The 18,265-nt window shown below is 51.1% G+C and overlaps 1 protein-coding gene across 2 annotated transcripts in view; it reads left to right on the plus strand.

Moving 5' to 3' along the window:
• The first annotated feature begins 3,815 nt into the window (after nucleotides 1–3,815).
• The window catches only part of PLD1 (phospholipase D1), a 44,406-nt gene continuing 29,956 nt past the window's right edge, over nucleotides 3,816–18,265 (plus strand). The window contains exon 1 of one of the 2 annotated variants that reach the window (XM_085513293.1): nucleotides 3,816–3,951. The gene's annotated coding sequence lies outside the window, so the exon portion shown is untranslated. Of the gene's footprint in view, nucleotides 3,952–10,908; nucleotides 11,415–18,265 lie in introns of those variants that run through there. The other variant, XM_015871959.3, reaches the window with a different exon arrangement.

Consider the following 18,265-nt stretch of genomic DNA (forward strand, 5'->3'; position numbering starts at 1 on the left):
ATGAGCAACAAACAGACACTTGTAAGTGATAAAGTGAAGCAGCTCCTATATTTATGTCAAATATTTACTTAAACTCTGCTTCTGGATTTTTTTGCAATCCGAGGGGAATGACATCGTCAGCAGGACAGTTCTGGGAATGCACTGACAACTGCAAGGCTGTGGATGGATGCTTGTTTATAAGGGGGGGAGGGGGAAAATATACCAAAAAACTGTTTAGCCCTGCTGGGTTTCAGCCTTTCTACTCCCACATGCTTGAGTGGGAGAAAGGACAAATCTTAGGACGTTGATTTCCCCATGGCAACAGCAAACGGAAATTACTTTAACCCCATCTAGTGACAGATGACTCATTGCTCAGCCTGCTGCTATTTTCCAAGCTCTAAAACAATACAGCTGCAAAGAAAAGGCCAGCCTATATTATCTCATAGGCTGAGTGCCGGGGCGTGTGGGAGAGGGCAATTCTTGGCTGCCTTTTTGTCACAGAGAGGAAGAGCCAGAGCCTTTTGGTGACGTTGCACAGCACAACAACTGTCCTATGTGCTCCCCGTGCGCTGTCAGTGGGTGTCCCATAGTGTTCATCTCTCCAGTGGGGTGACTTTAAGTAACGGTGTGCCACAGACTCTGTATGTGATGGATTTGTCCACAAATGCAGTTTTCTGAGGGTACGGCAGGTATGAGCATGTGAAAAAGATATCTGATGGTGGAAATGCATTCCTGCATTGCTCAGGAGGGCATAATGAGATCCCACAGGTAGAGGTGTAAAGAGATCAGCAGATTTGAAAGCTGGATTATGCTACCAGAAGGGGTCATTGGACAGGCTGTTTTCAGAGAATCATTGTCACTGAGTCCTTAAAACCAGGCAAGGTGACATGCTTTGAAAGGAGCTGAAATGCAGCTGCTGGTTAAAGGGGCAATATGTGCCCAGGTCAGCATTTGCAGCTGCATTTGAATTGCATCAGAGCTGCTCCAAGCACTCTGTGCATCAATTGGTTTTGTAAGGCATCCCCAGCCCTGGGCTCATCCTGCTCAGCGCATCAGGATAAGGCAGAGAAAGGTGGCCCTGGAGCTGGTTGAGGCCTGTGGGTTCCAGGACTGCTTCCTTCCAGAAGCTGACTGATGCAGGAGGGAGCCTTGCTGCACAGGTCAGCCTTCCCCATGCCATGGTAGGAAATTAGTAAGGCTCAGAAATGAGGCCAGTAAGACTTACCAAGACTCTGATGTATTTTGCACATTAAATACTCTACCACTGCTTCTGTTGAACAGAGAAGGTATTAATAATAGAAATCATAAATGGTTTGGTTTGGAAGGGACCTTGAAACCCATCCATTCCACTGCCCCTGCACTGGGCAAAGACATCTCCAAGCTGGTCATCCAACCTTAGTGCTGCCACTGAGCTGACATGCTGAATTACTGATCTGTTGGCACCATTTCCTTCACCTAAAGTTTAGGCAGAGAGCTGGGAAATCCAGAGCTCCAGTGAAGCTATGAGACAGTCTGGCATGGATACATGACATGGTTTCTTCCTAGAAAAGACCCAAGAACTGCTGCAACAGGTGCTGTTTTTTACTCAGTTGTGTTATTTTTGTTCTGGCATGACTAGTAATGACAGCAAGCTTCCTAACAGCACCAAATCAGGTCCATACATTTCAATTTGAACAGTAGAATTAACAAAACAAAAACAAAGACAGGAAGACCTCCACTACCAGGCTGGTCTGGAAACCAGACATCAGGCTGCATTAAGATCCTGTATAAGCAGGAAGGGATCTCTTCCTTATGATTCTTCCCTTGCAGACCAGTGATCAAAGCAGTTCATACTTGACAAGGTAAGTGCCACTGCTGCCATCTAAACTGCTGTCAGCCTGGTCAACCCTGAGAAAACCATGGGGATTTGTCTACCTGAGTTATATTTCCCGTTATTCAGTGCTTGTGAGTGCAGATCTCCCAAGCCAGGAGGGCAGGGCAGGTAATTCTTGCTTCCCCAGCCACTCACACAGCCCTGTTGTCTGCTCTGCTACATCTGCCCTTGTGGCTGCTGCTTTCAGCTCTTTGCAGCCGTCCCTAGAAACATTTCCTCTGCACCTACCAGCTCACAAGCACTGCGGTGGCTTATGTAAACCACAGAGAAGAGCTGTGCATGTCTGTTGGTAATTCTTAGCTCACACCACCAGGCTCTTGCTTTAGCAGCACCCACAGTTTGACGGTTCCGCAGCGTGTTTTGCGCTGAAGTCTCATACCTGAGCTAAAGCAGAGGGGCTGCTCTCCACCGGGCAGGCAGAGGTTTGTGTCCCAGCTCCATCTCCTTTTAGCAGAGTGAGTTTCTTTGACACAATATCCTCATCTCCATCAGCCCACGAGGGCTTGGCTGTGCCTGGTTCTCTGTCAGGTTTACTCTCCTCAAGCAAACTTTACTCCCAGCAAACCCTTCTGTCTGCAGGGTCTAAAGAGACTCCCCCTTTCTTATCCTCATTTGGGGAGGAAGTTTCTTCCTTGGTGTCTGTTGCTCCCAGGCACACTGGAGTTTTCCCACTGTGGTGAGCTGATTTCCAAGCTCTGCTAGCACAGCTGCCAATAAAAACGCCCTCTTTTAATCTCCATCCTATTTTCCGCTGCACCAGAGCAACAGAAGCCAGCACAGACCAGCAGCTTTGCCAGCAAAGCTCTGAGAAGGCTTTGAGTTCATCTCTCCAGGGAACTACAGCTCCCAGAAGACAGCTCGTCTGCTGACACTGAGCTTCCTCATTGCAAGGGAAACCTCATGGGAAGCATTTCAGGAAGGACTCCACATCATGGCCTTAAGCAGTCTCTGTGCTGTTCAGTGTGACTCAGCACAGTGCTCAGTCCTTAACGAGCATCACTGCCCCTAATTAAAACCAGTTCTTTTCCAGGATCCTGCTGAGTGCTGCCCAAAGAAGTCGTGGATAGCGGCACCGCCCCAGCACAACCCTCTGTGCGGTGCTGTGATCTCCTGGAGTCATCTCTGGCTGCTGAGATTGGAAGGCAGGGGCGTTCCCTTGATGGCATCTTTGCAAAGCCCTGTTTCCAAAAGCACTGATGCTCAGTGCAGGAGGAGCCTCCTGCATATCAGCCATCAGAGAATGCCCTGGACAGGATCCCAGGTTCCAGCCTGGCACGTGCAGAACAGAAAGTGTGGGATTGGTTTCCAGCAAACCAAAAGAATTGAGTAACGAGTGGTGTTGTCTCTCCAATCCTTTAAGAATGCAGTGGGATTTGGGTTCCAAGAGTGAAAAATCAGTCTGGCAGTTCAAGACTGCCACGTTTTCCCTTGTTTGAGGCTGGTTCTTGTGCTCGAATTCCAGTGAAGCAAATTTTAGTTGCTGAATTTGCCCCTAAAACCACACAGACGTTTGATACCTCTTTCCCAAAAAGCTGAAGTTTCAGCAAACAAATGTGATGTTGAGCATGTATAGGAAATAATGGGCCAGCAGCAGCTGTACCTGGCTGTGCCCTCCCACTTCCTCCCAGCTTGTTCTTTGAAAGCCTGCCAGGATCAGTTTTGCCCCAGAAGTGATAGTGAAGAGAAAGAGGAGAAAATAAAAATAACAAAAAAGCAAAGCTGCCCCATCAAAATATTTTTGAAAGATTTGAAATAGCAACAAACTGTTTGGGTTCGTTTGTTTGTTTGTTTTTCAGCTGTTTGCAAGGAAGTTCTCTCTGCCTTTAAACGAAAGCTCAGCAGATGAACTTGCTGTATGGGGTGGTGGAAAGGGGAGGCCACGAACTGCCCGTGCTTTGGTGTTTCAGTGCAGCACTGGGTGACGTGGTGAGCAGGAAGCACTGCTGTGAGCCACAGCAAGCCATGCTGGGCAGCTGGGAGCTCTGCCTCCACGCCTGCTTCCCCCACTGCAGGCTGGCAGCCCCAGGAGCAGCCGCGGCCATTGGGAGACCCTACGGATTTGGGAAGAAGTGTCTTTTTGGCCAACGCAAAAAGTACAAGTAAGTGCCAGTCTTTTGCATAGCGATCTTCCTAGATGGACATGGGTAGGAATGGCATAACTCAAAGCAAATAGCAGCCCTTGTTGTCCCAGCTCCAAAAGCTTGGGTGTGCTCAGCTGGAAGGTGCAGCCCTGTGTCACGAGCTGCGTCCAACCCAACAGCACAGCAGCGTGCATTGCTCATTGGTGCGTGCAGGGGGCTGTGCCCTGCACAGCTGGGCTGCTGGGCAACACAGTGTGGCTCAGGTGTGTGTTCCTTCTGTGCACAAAGGGCAAAGCAGGGGGATCTGGCACCTCATGTCTGCTTTCAGTATAGAGGTTTAATGACTGATACCCATAAGGCTGTATGCAACCAGCTGTTCTGTTTGTGTTCTTCATATAGATATGTATTTAATCATTTTCAAAACGCTGTGATGGGACACCACTTGCCAGCTGAGGCAGCACAAAATTGTGGTGAAATGCAAAAGTGCTGAGTGCTTTTCCTTCAACATTTTCCTCCATAAACTGAGGCCTTGCTGGATTAGCTGGGTAAATAGGCGTTGCTGTACCCTTTGGTAAATACCAGGCAGCTCAGCATTGCACTCCTGGGCTTCAAATAAACACCCACGTCCAGGTATTTCCTTGAAAAAGACAACTCTGTGCTGTTGTATCCTGTGGGTTCCTTTGCTGAGCACGCTGTGGTCTTCCCAGCGTTCTGGGCTGAACTGCATGGAGGTGGAAGTGCCCTCCTGGTGTCTGTGCTGCTGACCCTGAGGTGAGTATGATCAGAACAACTGCATGCTCTCTGCTGGGTTGCGTGTGGCTGTTGTGCTCATTCAGTTGTTTTCTTTTTCACTTTTTCTTCCTTCTTTTCAGTTTTCATACTGTGAAAAAGCCTCTTTTACTCAAACTGGACAAAATGGCTGGGGCTCTCCAAAAAGAGGAAAAAGAGGAATAGGGAGTGATGCAACAGTTTTTAGTGAAGTGCTTGAGCAAACTGGAAGCAGTGTGCTGGCAAACTGGGACTGATGTCTGTTATCTCTTGCATTTAAAACTTTGGAATGGCAACACACTGCCCTTGGTCTTTTTGCACGTGTGCTTGCCAATGGGTAAAATAACTTCTTTGAGCCCAGCTTGATGCTTCCTCACAGATTTTCAGGAGCTTGTTCCTGCTGGAGGTGGCATCCAGACCAGCCTTGGTTTTCCTCCCCCCTTGCTCTTTGGAGCAGCAGTTGATTTGCAGCATGGGTGCAGCCTGCTGCTGCTGCTCGAGGATTTCTGCTCAGCTCAGAGCCTGTGCCACTGTGCCTCGAGACTGCTCTGCTAAAGGAGATGGAGCTGCTCTGTGGCTCTTGGTGACACTGCCCTGGGCTTGGTGCTTCTACAGGGCCACGGCTGGGGCATCCCTGTGCCCTCTGCCCTTTCTCACATCCTAGTGAGGGTCTGGGTCAGGCTGGCTGTGAGCTTTATATATGGAATGGAGGACAGGGGTTTGGGGATGTTCTCACTCAATGGGAGTGAACTCAGGAGCAAAGTCTGAGGGCTGCCTGGTGCTCAGCAGCAATCCCATCCGCCAGCACTGCACACACCCACAGTGAGTCACCCCGAGCTGGGGCTGCTGGGAAGACACTACAACAAAACCTGAGCTGGAAGGTCCCCAGGAATCCCGGTGCAAGCATGTGGACACAAATTGCAACAGGGCAGTGTTCCAACAAGAAAATTTGGATCTGGAAAGTTTTGAAACAGGGCAGGGATTAAAGAAAAAAAAAGGAGAAGAAGAAGAAAAAAAGGAACAAAAGAAAAGCAGTTGCCTTGCTCTTGGCTCTGCCTGGGCAGCACTGCGTGCGAATTCAGAGCATTTGGAATGGAAAGTAACATTTGCTTTGTCTGACCACCACCCCACAAAGTGTGGCTGCCATTTTTTGGTACGAATGCTGGACTCCTGGTCATCCATTCTGCCTTGCTGTGCAAAGTAAGATGCAGGGTTTGTAGTCTCCTTGAGCAAGAGTAGCTTTTGGGAGGGAAAAACCCAGTCTCTAATGGAGGTCAGTGGGGTCAGTGGGGTGATTCCAGCTTACCTTTGGCAGCTGGGTGGGTCTGGATCAGCCGGTACACTCTGACACTCAGCCCTGTCCTGATAACAACCAGAGGGCTAAGAGGATGCCCACGTGCAAGCAGTGTTTTTTGCATATGCTTAATTAAAGCAGAGGAAAAAGAAATGAATGGGGAAACGTGAGGGCGTGCTCCAGAGAGAGCAGCGCATACACCAGGTCACTGTTACGCAAGGAAAGGGAGAGATAAACCTGATAAAATCAACTTCAGTGGTGCAATGACTCGCACGCTTCCTATCCTTTCTTTGAAACCTACTTTACAAATAAAACTTTGGGGAAAAAGAAGTGGGAACTCAGAAACTCATTGATTTCCCTGACCCAGGCAGGAATGATTCACGGTGCAGGCGTGTGAGCAGCATGACCTCATGAGCAAGACAGGCACAGAACCTGTGCTAGAACTGGAAAAAATGCTTGCAGTGATTCCCATTACAGCACACCCTTCTGGACCCTAAATGAGCAAAGCACTGTCCTATCAGAAGCCTGGCCTCCCTGGACAGAGTGGGGCGGGTAGTGGATGTGCTGGTGTGGGCTGAACCACAGGAACAGCCTTGGCCTTTGCAGAAAGCAAAACACAGCAGTGCTTACCCATGCCTGTCACAGGGCAGACTTGCTCCTTTCCGTGGCTTGCTGCTGCAAGTACACTTTATCCCAGACAAAGGCCTCTTCTCTGGAGTTCTGAATGGTTGTTCTGAACTATTGACAAGCTTGGAGTTAACAAAACAGGCTCTCCTTTCTTCTTCTGTATGTACAATGAATAGAAATGTAGTATGATAAAGACTGAATGGAATATAATATGTTGTTACACGAGGAAATGTGTATAATTTCGTTCCTAGACAACAGCAAGAAAGGGATGCTGCAGGGAACGCCTCACAGTGATGGGGTCTGAGCAGAGAGAGGAAATCAGGTCCTGCTCCTGCGAGAGGGAGAAGCTTTTGTGAATGAGGAGCACGGCTGAAAAGTGCTGGTTTGGGGCTAATTGTGCTTGAATAACTGTACAGAGCAACACTGCAGCTGGAGAGGGCACTAGGGGTCACCACTGCCTTATCTGTGTCATCTCAAATCAGAAGTATGATAAATGACACAAAGGAAACCAAATCCAGGCTACGCTTTTTTCCCTCTTTCTTCCTCCCTTTCTTTCATTTCTTTCTTTTCTTTCTTACCTTTCTTTCTTTCCTAGCTTCCTTCCTTTTCCTTTTCCTTTTTCCTTTTCCTGTGGGCTGGACAGCTTGCATTTTACTTCCTTTTTTTCTCTGCTTCAGGCTGCCTGCCTTCTTTCATTCAACACCTTGAAGCCTGTAGGATGAATCCAAAGAGGATGCTCCAGGAGGAGAATGGCCGCAGCTTCTGTGCAGCTCCCATTAACTCAGAGCAAGGGTTGGGCAGATGGCCTGTGCCAAGTCAGGCAGAGTCACATCGCGGCCTTGGCGTGTTTCTGCAAGAATTGATTGCTGCAATGAATGGCACCCTTGTAGTCAAGAGAGTTCTTCCTGACACGTTTTGCTCTGCCCCACCAGTAATCCCGTGTGTGGAGCTCTTTGTCCCCCGCTGTCCCAGCACAAATAAGGATCCCCAGTTCTCACACAGCCGCCTCTCAGGTCTGTGCTGGGAGGGGAATCTGCGCCTGGGCTGTGAGCTGAAATGCAAATCTTCTTTTCTGATGTCTGCAAGTAACCATTGGTGTGGGCTGACTGTATTGTCTGAGTTTTGGAATCGTGCTTTTTAAGGCAGGATTCAAGGTGTTTGTGGAGAAAGGCTGATTTTACCGAGGCAGGTGATGTGTCTGGATGGTGCCCTGGGATTGGATGGGTGTTTAAGGCACATGAGAGAACACAAGCACAGATATATATTCCTGGGCCAGCACTGAGATGATGGAGCTGCCTGGAGAATGCTATTTTGATGGCAGGTTCTGGAGAAATGTGGGGACTTTGGCCAGCCCAGTGCTTATGGGGCTAAGTGATGGCAGCAGGAGGGCCGGGTTAATGTCAGCCCAGGTACACGTGTTCTGTGGTCGTGCCTTCATCCAAAGGTGGGGGAGTTCTCTGGCTCCCTATTTTAGGGCTTTATGTAACGCCCAGCTTATATAAGCCTTTGTCTGTTAACAAAACAGGTGGAGCATATCTTGCGTGGATTTGTCACTGAAGAAACACTCATTACTTGACTCTTACTCAAGTGCTCGTTACAGACTCTAAGAATATTTGTTAGTTCCCTTCTAGCTGCCAATAATAACGTACCTCCTTGACAACCTGCTATGGATGAACGATAAAACGTGTAATTCACCCATTTAATGAACTACATCTCAGAATACATTAGAAACAATTCTGTTGATGTAGACAAGGGAAAACCAAGGCATCCCCAAACCCTGGCCTCGGGCTGCATCTTGCTTGCCTTTGGGCAGGGGACAGTTTGGGGGTACTGATAGGGGAGGAAGGATGGTTTGGCCCCACAGGGAGATGAGGGGCAGCCTGAGATCTTGGGCTGGAGAGGACTGTGAAAATTGTTTTCGGATAGACAAGCCAAGCTCACTCAAACCTGCCATTCCTGCTACTGCTCAGCTTTAAATAGCAAGCCAGTGCGCATCTCCGCTTAGCACCATATGAGCCGGTTTGCACTCTCCTTCCCCCAGATGCTGTTGGCTCACCAACATGCCTGGCATTGCTCCAAGCTCAGAGCAATGCTGCACAGCACAGCAGCTCCACTTCCAGTGCCTGGGACTGACCCTGCGGCCACATGAGGGCATCCCGGTACCCACACAGCCCCAGAGCAAGTTGGCGAGGTTTTTTTTCCTCTTTCATTCACTCTTCTCCCTTGAGAGGAAAAAAAAAATACACCCAAACAGCAAGAGCTTTGTTTTTGTTTCCATGGGAATTTTGCGAGAAGGGGAAGGTGTGAAAGCAAACTGAAATATCCCGGCCAAGCGCAATCGTGCTCAGCAGCCACAGAGTCATCTCACAGCAACCCAACGTGGGGGTCTGCTGTCCCCTGGCCGGGATGGGGCTGTGGGAGCTGCAGTGCCACGGGAGGTGCCACAGGGCAGGACTTGGCCATGAGACACGACTACAGCTCCCAGGAGGCAGCGTGGCACGGCGCAGTGCCCGACTTCCTCCCCTGCCTTTTCCTCCCGGGGGGTGGCAGCCTCTTCCCTGGGAGGATATGGGAGGAGGGAAACAGTGCGGAAGAAGCTGCTCTCCCTGCTGCAAGAATGCTGTTTGTGAGGCCTGCAGGAGCCAATGGCAGCTTTCTCCCTCCACGTGCTGCTTGCCTGTGGCTGTGAGCAGCGCTAGGCACAGCTCTGGGAGCACTGCTGGCCTCTGCTCCTCCCCTCTCCCATGCTTAGACACTGCAGTGCCCAGGGGTGAGACCAAAGTATATATATATTAAAAATGCTGCTGACATTGTCCCTAACATTCCCACCCTGGTTTTCCAGAGCCCAGCAGTGTGGCTGTGCACACAGTGCACTCACTTTGGATAAGCACACGTGGCACCCTTGTGACAGTGGGAAGCATCATTGGAGAGCTGCACAGGCAGTTCTGGAGGCCAAAAGTCAGTGGGAGGAGAGAATAAAGGAATCCCCAGCCCTTCCTGCTCTGCGGTCACCCAGTATCACTGTGTTTCTTTAGGGCTTGAGGTATTTGACTTGGCATGCGCCACTCATCCGCTTTGTGCATTGCCTCTGGGTCAGGAAAGGTGATGGGAATAGTGCTCAGGGTGGGGGAAATGTGGTACATTGTTGCCATAGTGCTCAACAAGAGGTTTCTAAGTAAGCCTAACCTAAGTACGTGTTATCCGAGTTACTGTTCATGAATTCATTAATATCTCCCAGAACTCAGCTAGCCAGATGTGGGCATGGTGTGTGCTGTCCCCTCTCTGCAACTGGGGGTGGGAGCAGGCATGGTCCAGGCAGCTGTGGGGTCAGCAGGGGAGCCTGAGCAGGTGGCAGAGTTAGGACATCCCCCTGCAGGCAGTGCCCTAAGGGGTGCTCCATCACCTGCCCTCCAACACTGCCCACCCCCTGTTGTCATGAGCAGTGTGAGGTAGCACATCCAGTCTTTGCCTACGCTTTAAAATGAGATGGGGATGTCACTACCACAGGGTGACTTTCTATTGCTTCCATTTCCCTTGTTCTTTGCTTCAGAGTTCCCTCTGCTCATTTCCAATGCTTTCCTGATGCTGAGTGCTACAGATGCCCATGCTGTCCCCTTGCCTGATACCACCTTCATTCACGTCTCCCCGTGATGCTGAGCAGAGCAGTGTTGGAGCTCAGCACCAACAGAAGTGTTGCAATGCTGCTTGGAACCCAGCTCAGATTGGCCAGTCTGATTTCAGGCATGAAGGGCATCCCCCACACTGCTCTCAGTGAGCCACCAGTCAGCCAAGACAGGGGAAGCCCACTCTGAACAGGCTGAGCTGACACGGGGCTGTTTAAGAAATGAAATAAATCCCTTAAAGAGGAAAACTATCATAACATCCATACTGACATCTTAACATTGGGACCAAAGTGGGAACGCTGAACTCCCTGGGATAAGTCACCATGATGGCCCTGTGTGGCTGCAGCAGGGGAGGCTGTGGCACTGCAGAGAGGTTTGTGAATGCTCCCAGCACCCCAACACGGCTGCCAGAGCTGCTCAGCATGTGGAGGGCTTTGCTTTTCCATTCGTCAGTTCAGGGCTTTTCTATCTGTCCCTTCCCCAAAAATCTGCTTCTTTGCCTATTCAAAAGCTCTTCGAGAGTATGAGGAGCAGCATGAAAAATACAGCATTTGCATGCTGCTCAGATACAGACAGTAAGTGACCGTAATTATTACGTTAAAAACACCATTGCCTGTGTGTTGAACTCGCTGTTAATTTGCTCTGGCTTTCTCGTTTGCTCCCCTACCCAGAGGTTCTTGCTGGGTGTCCAGCCGGCTAATTCCTACTGCAGCAACCGAGAGGGCACAAGAGAGGAAGGCGCGTCCTCCCGGCGGAGCTGCGCTCGGTGTTACCCCCAGCGTGCAGCAAATTTCCGCCTTGAAAAAGCCAACTTTCTCCCGCTACTAAACGAGCATTCCTCGCTTTTATTATTCTTCCTTCGACCGCGGAACACCTTGCCCCGCGACGAGCCACAACCTCCTCCTCCTCCTCCTCCCCCCGCCCCTCCTTCCCTCCTTCCCTTCCTGCGCTGTCCCACGCCCGTTGCTCTCGGGGAGGGGTTTCCCGCAGCCCGCCCTGCTCACAGGCTGGTAGCGGCCGGTCCGGGATTGGGGCCGGTGTAGGGGTGTTGCGGGGCGAGGTGCGGCCCGGCCCCACCGCTCCGGGACAGCACAGCGCAGCACAGCGCAGCTTGGGACGGGACGAGCGCTCACGGCGCCATGGAGCGGTCGCTGCCCCGGGGGCAAGAGGTGGGTGCGGAGCGGCGCGGAGGGCGGCTCGCTTTGCTTTGCTTTGCTTTGCTTTGCTTTGCTTTGCTTTGCCTGTCGGTGCGGGGAGGGGAAAGGTTGAGGGTTGAGCTCGGGGCGTTCATTTGCGGGCCCTCCCTGCGCTGTGCTGGGAGCAAACTTCACTCCCGAGAGGTGCCGTCCGCACCGCGGTTTGCGCTCGGGATGCCTCGCTCCTGCTGCTCCGTAGTTCCGTGCCGGGCTGGGGTCAGGAGCTCGGGGCCATGTCCCGCATACACCCCAGCACCCCGTGTGCTGCCCAGCTCCACCCGAGGGCCGAGACCCGACGGCTTCCCCGCAGCGGCCCCCTTGGCACCCCGGTAGCCTTCTCCACTGTTTGCGTTTTGTCTTTATTAGGCGTGATGCTGCTTTGCTTTCAGAGGTTGCTGCTTAATATCCGGAGCCCCTGAGAGTTGCCCTGCGCTGTTGGTTACTCCAGCAGTGACCCTGCAGCGTGCCCTGGGCTGTGCGTTAGTGTCCGCGTCCTGCCTCGAGGTGAACGCACGGTGCCTCAAGCGTTGGTGGATGTTTTGGGCAGATCGCTTTTCCTTACGGTCCTATCCCCGACAGCGGGTAAAACCGCGTTAAATGTGACATTCCTCGGAGGAGGGATGGCACCACGGCACTGCAACAAGCACTGTTTTGGTATGGCGTTCCTTTTCTTAGCTGCTTCCTTTCGCTGTTCGGAGAGTGGGAACTCCGTTTCAACAGTCTTTAACTGCTCAAAAATTAGTTCATGGCACCAGGCAGCATGAGCTCATGCTGATGGTTCACAGGTCTCTGGGGACTGTACCTGCGCACTCGGGATGCTCGTGGCAGCCTCAGCCCTGACCCAGAGTTTGGAAGCCCCCTGGCTGCCCTTCCCTGTCTTTCAGTGCTGCAGATGATCCTTCTGTCTAGGCTTAACTTTTCTCCATGGGTTTCTCACTGAAACACCTGTCTGCACACTTAATTTTGTTCGGATATGTAACATCCTCCTTTTTGAGGATTCCTGGAGATGGGTTTTCAGGCTGTGGTCTTGCTGGAAAAGACCCAGTTGAGTGATTTTCAAGGTTTCTGTGCTCAGAAGCTGTTGCTATGATGGGGGCAGGCGGTGTCCCATGAGCTCTTGCAGATCCAGAAGTTTCCTGGGATCAGAGTTGCAGTTTCCTTCAGCTGCTGAAGACACAATTAGAGTTAGAAAGAAAAAAAGAAAGAAAGAAAACAAAAGCAGGAGGCTGGTGAGCCTGGCTGGTGACTTCACTCTTTCAGGAAGCATCCTGAAATCACACGCCTCGACGAGAAAGTTGCGCTGCTTTTCTTACTAGCGATTGTAAGGGCTTGTGTCAGCTTGACACTGTTATCCCCAGTAATTGGTGAGGTGCTCTTTAGACCGCAGGTGTGGCTGCAGCAGAGGAAGGATCCCATGTTTTACAGCAGGGCTGTTCTCCAGCAGTGATTCGGGAAACGTCTTTATGCATGAAGGAAGTGTGGCTGTGCCTTGCTTAGTTACGAGCTGAACTTGGCTTGGTACACAAATTCCCTCCCTGGAAATGGGTTTAAAGCAAGTTAACAAATCTTCAGGGACAGAAGTATCAGGGGAACACCATCGCTGTTGGTGCTGCCACCATTTTATTCCTGAGAAATAGCTTCGTAAAGCAGGTATCGCTCACGGGTGTTCCTACAGGCTTTTGGGTTTGTCCTTCATGAGAGAAATCCTCACCTGAGCCCTCAGTTTGAGTTTCTGTGGGTGTCAGTTTGATGGTGTGCCTGATACAGGAGCACCAGGAGCAGAGTATGGCCTCACGCCTTGCTCTGCTGTGCATGGGATGGCCTGTGTTGTTTCCTGTGCTCTTTAGGGCTATCTGATGGAAATCACATTTCCATCCTTTTTCCCTTCCCCAAACCTTGCCTGCCCCACTTTTCACCAAAAAGAAGGCTGATGTGGTTTGTTGTTTCAGTCTGTGATCAGGTGTTCCTATACAGATCTGTATGTGATTATTTTAACAGGTATTTGGTAGGGCAGTGGAAGATGGGGGGGAGAAGGAGTTGGGTGGAGGAGAATAGCTCTGTTCCCAGTGTTTCTCTCCCAAACAAGCACTGTGCTGCTCTCCCACCCACATGGCATAGGAAGCCCAGAGCGGTGGGAGGCAGCTGGTGTCTGGGGGTAAGCAGACACGTGTCCCTTCCCTGCTCTCATGCCTGGGGGAGCAAGAAGGAGGCAGACATATATTTACAGGTGGAGTTAGTGCCTGATGCTCACAGTGAGAGCGAGGACTCAAAATGCAGGTTTGTAAGGCCAAGATAAGATGGCTGTGCCTGGGGAAGTGGTGAAGTCACCATCCCTGGGGGTGTTCTTGACCCATGGCAATGTGGCTCTTAGAGGCATCGTCAGTGGGCATGGGGGAATGGCTTGGGGTTGGGCTTGAGGATCTTAGAAGTCTTTTCCAACTTTAATGATTGTATGGTCTTGAGTTGGTTATCAGGCTCATGTGCCTGAAAACGTGACGGAGAGTGAGACTAGATGGGGATGTTGCTGGTTGCAGCCCCATGGATGTGGTAGCATCTCCCTGATGAGCATCCTATGGCTGCATGGAGTCATGTTGGGCATATGTGGCATTCACAGCACTCTGTTCTCCAAATGGTCATGTTTCAGCACCCTCTGTGCTCTGGGGGCACGATGCTGACCATACTGAGCCCAGCAAATGAAACGATGCTTCCCTTTGACAGCAGTGCAGCCAGTTTGCATTTGTTATCTTTGTGCAAGAACAGTGTCCTGTCCTTCATCTCTTCTTTTTGGCAGACAAGGTTTTGCTAACGGATGAAATGGTCCACAGCCCAAAGGAGCAGGCTGTGTACAGAGAAAGGGTGCAGTAAGGAGGCAATGCAGTGCTGGAACAGGCATTTAGCAGAAAAGAAAGTGCACAGCTCACAGCCATTTCCCAGCGGGGATGGAGCGCTCCAGCACAGCTCGGGGACACAGAGGGCACTATGAGGCAGACAATATCCCACAGATCAGCACCATGACACGCTCTGTCCAAGTCCGTGCAAGTGGATGATTCACATCCAGTTGTTGTTTCTGCTTATCTCGTTGTGCAGGAACTTGCTTTTCTGCGCTCCCCGTGCCTCGGGGCACACGGGTCATGGACACATAGGAGGGATATGGCACAGAGCCGCTTCACTAACACATCTCCCGAAAAGGATCACCTTTTTTAACTGAAATGTTTCTTTCCCTTCCCACCCCCTCCTCAGCACAACCCATGTTGTGAGCGTTGGCTGTGCATCGTCTCTTTCTATCTGAGTAAAGCAGAGTTACACAGTGTGGTTGGCCAGCATGAAACATGCAGATATGCCCAGGTCTCCATTGCAGCCAAAGAAGATGGGAGCGACTCAGAGAGCAGGCAGCACATACTGTGTCCTTTCAGAGGGAAATATCTTGGTCTCTCGTTCCGCTTTCTCTAAGCGTCTATTCCTGTAGCCCCAGTGAGATGCTGTAAAATGTGTTTTTCCATGACAGAAGTTCCCAGCAAACTGATATTTTTTGCAGGGGTCCCACCCAGCTGTGAGCCCTCCCAGTGTGGAGTAGCAGTGAGTCACAAGTGCCTTCAAGAGTCTGTGGTGTGACCGATCCCAAGATATTTTGGCAGCAATTGTGGCAAATGAGCCATTTTGTTTGCTGGCAGAAAGCACCAGGGATAGGAGTGCAGTCTGAGCCCTGGCAGGGTGCTTTTTTTCCCTCAAAACACCGAATGTTTTTCTTTCTGCCAAGCAGCCTTTCTTTTCTTTCTTTCTATTTCTTTCTTTTTTTGTAATGTGCAGAAAGAATATAACTGTCTGCAGAAACCTCTTAGAGAGCATCACTACACCAGGAGGCTGGGATGGAAAACAAGGGGAAGAACGTGACTAACCTAGGGCTGATAGTGGGCAGGTTTCCATCTCGCATTGAGCTCGGAGGGCTCAGCTTGCAGGTCGGAACCTTGGGGCTCTGCTGGCTTCTAGGAAGGGCCATAAGGTGATGGGGACATCCTGTCCTGGGGTGGGACAGGGGAGGAATGAGCTCCACTGGGGCTCAGCAGCATCTCCCAGTGCCTGCACCATCGTGATGGATAGAGGGAAGGGTGAAAAAGAAGTCTGAGGTGTCTGCTTTCTTCTAAGGAAGCTGTCGGTATTGATGCTGTCTGTAAGTGAGCTGCACCAAATAAATTTGCAAGTGTTCAGTTGTATTTAAACAAGAAACATAGGAGAGCACTTCCTGCTATTCCCTTCCTGCAAGTTCCTTCTTTCTACGTGGCCGTTTTCTGCTGAGTTTGCCTCTTTCTGAGTTTAGTTCCTCAGATGCTGACCTGAAAGCTGGGCAAGCACTTCTAATGTGATCCCCACATAGAACTAAACTGTCCTGCAGCACAGTTTCCTGCTCACAATGGCCCAGCAAAGCGCCTTTGGATACTTCCGTATGTGATTTCCAACTGTACTGTGAGCAAAGAAAAGCTGCTCACTGGGATCCGGGAACGAGCAGAGCTATTGGAGATCGATCCCTTTGTGTTCAGTCATACATCAATGGCAGCGGGCACAGAAATGCCATTACACTGAGACCAGAGCAGCTGCCCTCGCTGTGCCTGGCTCTGGGTGTCTGTTACGTGCAGCTCAGAGTGTTTGCATTCCTCTGCTGGGACCCAAACCCTCCTGCAGATGGGGCCCCCCAAATTCCCCACGGTCCGGCAGACCCAGAATAGCCTTGGGAGATGTATGGGATGTATACGTTTTGATAATGGAAATATGTCCTGCATGTATATGACGTGCTTGGCTATATATAAGGGTGCAGAAATGCACGCCATCCCCACTCAGCAGTCCTGGTTGCCTCTGTTCATTGTCATTCTATGATCCTTTGTGTCATGCTGCCTTCCTGGCAAGCTTTCCAGATGTAGGATTTCTATACAGCTTGTACAGCCTGTGCCAAGAGCTGTGTGTCTGCCAATGCTCCCAAATGCTGCGCCTCTCATCCTTGCCCTAGGAACCCAAACCAAGGGCCAACAGTCAGGTGACAGCCAGTGTTAGTCACTGATGAGCACCTAATGGTCGGCTTCCTGGTGGAGGTGGTGCTCCCCGAGGTGGGGCACGGGATGTGCATTACTGTCATCACCAGCAAAGGCTGAAACACAGCTCCAACAGTGAGAGCATCCCAGGGGTTGGGAAACTGCTGCAGCTCAGGGCTGGCCCTGGGTGCGTGCATCAGCGTGAGCTCAGCAGTGATGCTCCCCTGCAAGCACCACAGTGATGTTTTCCCTTCGTGTCACTGCTTAGAGAAGCAAATAAAAGGAGTCCTTGGGAAAGGCCGGGCTCCCAGCCATAGTGCAGAGTGGAATCTCAGCAGACATCCATGTTACTGATGGGAACTGCCATCCCCTGCTGCTGGTGTTCCCAGCACTGAGCATCCCCGTGGTGTGCTCCTGGCTTGGCAACAGTCCTGGTGGAGAAGAGCTGCAGAGATCGATAGCGGAGAGGCAAGAAGCTGTGCTGCAGTCATTAGTGCGGGAAGTGCTAATTAGCTCCTGCTTTTAGAGGTATTGCTGATAAACGTTAAGGAGATTCGCTGTCAGAGAATAATTGTTTTGGAAGCAGTGTTATGAAATATTTTACTTTTCTTGGGATTGGGCCAAAGGTAAGTAGTGTCGATTGGGACCATGCCCGAATCTGCTGTTTGCTGTTGACTTGGATTCGTGTTTCAGTCCTTCTCCAGCTCTGGTTTATCTACCCAGGATGGCAGCCATGCCTTATTTCTTGTTCAGTGATGTGGGAGGGCAGGCAGGCAAACAAAACCAGTGTGTGCCTGTTTTGCTCTGTATGGGGACGGGGTTTGGAGCACAGATGTTCCCAGGTGTTCTGTGGGGCTCTGGCATCTGCTGGGGAATTGGGATGGCAGCACTGCTTTGTGCTGGGTGTGGATCCAGAGCTGCCAGCATGCAAACACCTCCTGCAGGGAGATTCTGTGAGCTGAGGGCATTTTTCCATGGAGGTGTGGTCTGAAGCTGAACTTAAGTTTAAAATATGAGAAATCGGGCAATATTTACGTGGACAACCTTTCATCTCTAGGCAGGGCCAGCAGCTGCTGAGGGCATCGTGTGTAGGATTTCCTTGGCTTGCAGCCCAGGCTCCCGGTGCCTGCATCTTCTATCCCCACTGTACTACCATGCCCCAGTCCAAGCTGAGCTGTGCAGCATTGCACAGGGAGGTGTGTGGGGCAGAGCTGGCTATGGGACAGAGGCCATTGCACACAGCCCTGCCCCAAGGTCGCTGTGTATGTGGGGGGGATGTCGTGAGAACTGAGGTCAGGGCAGCACTCAGGGATTCATGTTCCTCACTGCCGGGATGGGAGTTGACAGAACATCAGCAGGAAATGCCTGTTTTTACTGGAAGTGCTTTCTCCTTCCCAAAAGGGGGCTGTCCCAGTTTCCTAGTGCTTCATGGTGCTCGTCAGGGTCTGAGCTTGTTGCAGTTCCACCATGATGGCTGCAAAAGCACAAATCTGGGCTGACTTCATTTCTAATGAATTTTGTCCCATTCCCCACCCTTCTGTGATTTGCATTACCACTGGATCCTTCGTATAACTGCTGCCTCCAAAACTGACAACACCAGCAGGTTCTGCTGCCCATCCTTAGCCCTGTGCTGCAGCATTGGATGTGTTCGCAGCCAGCCTTGCACCCAGCAGGTTGCTCATTAACCCAGGCACGTTGCTCATTTCACCCCTCAGCATGCATGAGGTGTCTGCACACAGGGCTGAGCACAGCCTGATGGAGCAGATTGCAAAGCTGCACCCAGTTGGGCACTCTGTGCCTTCC

This window comes from Coturnix japonica, chromosome 12 (assembly GCF_054131305.1).
Source record: "Coturnix japonica strain WE chromosome 12, WE-NBRP24, whole genome shotgun sequence".
Taxonomy (NCBI): domain Eukaryota; kingdom Metazoa; phylum Chordata; class Aves; order Galliformes; family Phasianidae; genus Coturnix; species Coturnix japonica.